The sequence below is a fragment of the Grammomys surdaster genome, unplaced genomic scaffold, assembly GCF_004785775.1.
Source record: "Grammomys surdaster isolate TR1022 unplaced genomic scaffold, NIH_TR_1.0 223, whole genome shotgun sequence".
NCBI lineage: Eukaryota > Metazoa > Chordata > Mammalia > Rodentia > Muridae > Grammomys > Grammomys surdaster.
Window position 1 is genome coordinate 2323727 of NW_021604668.1, and position 1474 is coordinate 2325200.

Sequence of the window (1474 nt, forward strand, 5' to 3'; positions counted from 1 at the left end):
AAGAAGAAGAAGAAGGAGAAGAAGAAGAAGAAGAAGAAAGGATTGGTGGCACACCCTTGGTAATCCCTAGAACTGAAGAATACGAACCAATATTTAGAGCTGGAACCTAGCCTAACCTACACAGTGAGACCTTGTTTCAAAAGAAAAGTAGATGAAGGGAGGGAAGGAGGGACAGAGGGAGGGGAAGGGTTCTTAGCTTTGGCTTTGAGGCAGTTTTTTCTGTGGAGAGGCACATAGTTTAGTGGGTTCCCTTCCCCTCTCTGAGCTGAGGGCCCCTCCCTTTTCACATGCTCACTAGCTCCTGCCCTGGGAATCACAGGTTCCTCTTATTCTTCTTTCATCTCTGACCCCCATGTTTACAAAAGCAGATGAACTGTGGTGCATAGTCTATAGCGTACCATTGTGCCAGTCCATGCCTGTATGTTATTTTTAAATTCAAGCACTGCATCTGCAGTTTTTTCTCACTCCTCCCATGTAGCTGGCCTTTGCTACGTTGTGGGTTCTTCCTTTTCCTACCCTTAATTCCCTCCAGTTTAGCACCTATCACTAGATAGGAGAGAAAGAAGGATAGAGGAGATCAAGATAGAGATCCTTGAATTTATTTTCTTTCCCTTTGTTTCTTTGAGCACAACTACTAACAAACCAAAACATGCGCCCTGCCCCCAAGGATCACCAACCATATAATTACCAGGGCCCCTAGCATTTATATATCTTCTGAGAAGTTCCCAATTTTTCTTTTTCTTTTTTTTTTTATGAAAGCTTTAATTTATTCCCTCACCAAAGACAATCAAAGGGGGTGAAAGGTCAAGATTTTACTGTCTTCATAACAAAATCGGCTTAGAACTGGATCACTTGGCCCTTTCTCTTCTTGTCGCCTCCCAGTTCAAAATGCTTGCACCTCTTAATAGCCAGCATCCTCTTAGATCTGCAGTTGGGCTCGATGCACTCCAGTCGCAGCACAATCTTCTTTGTAGTTTTAGCCTTTTTGCGGAAAATAGACTTAGTCTGACCACCTTAGCCACTGTGTTTCCTGTCATAACGCCGCATTCCCTGGGCATACAAAGAATCCTTGCACTTCTTGTACTGGATCACCTTGTGGGGTTGGTGCTTCCCACATTTCTTGCAGAATGTCCGGCGGGTCTTAGGAACATTCACCATGTTGGCAGGAGCACTATCTATCACACAGTCCTTAAAACTATCTGCAGCTGGCAAAACCACACCTCTGCTAGAGTTCTAGGCAAATCATAGTCAGCTAATGCTGACAGCCCAAAGCAGCTCCATGTCTCTACTTGTGAGAGGAAAACAAAAGCATTCTTATAATATTTCTATGTTTTTTTTAAAGAAATCAAACATTCTATAATTGCCACTACATCCCCACGCTTCCTCTGCACTTTGGATGCTGTGTATCTGGGCTGGATACATTCTTACACAATAGGGGGTGTTATTGGATACATGTTTGTACCTTTAATGTATG

At 43.3% G+C, this 1474-nt stretch overlaps 1 pseudogene; it reads right to left on the reverse strand.

The window, feature by feature from the left end:
* Positions 1-745: 745 nt before the first annotated feature.
* On the reverse strand, positions 746-1158 carry LOC114625852 (annotated as a pseudogene).
* Positions 1159-1474: the final 316 nt, after the last annotated feature.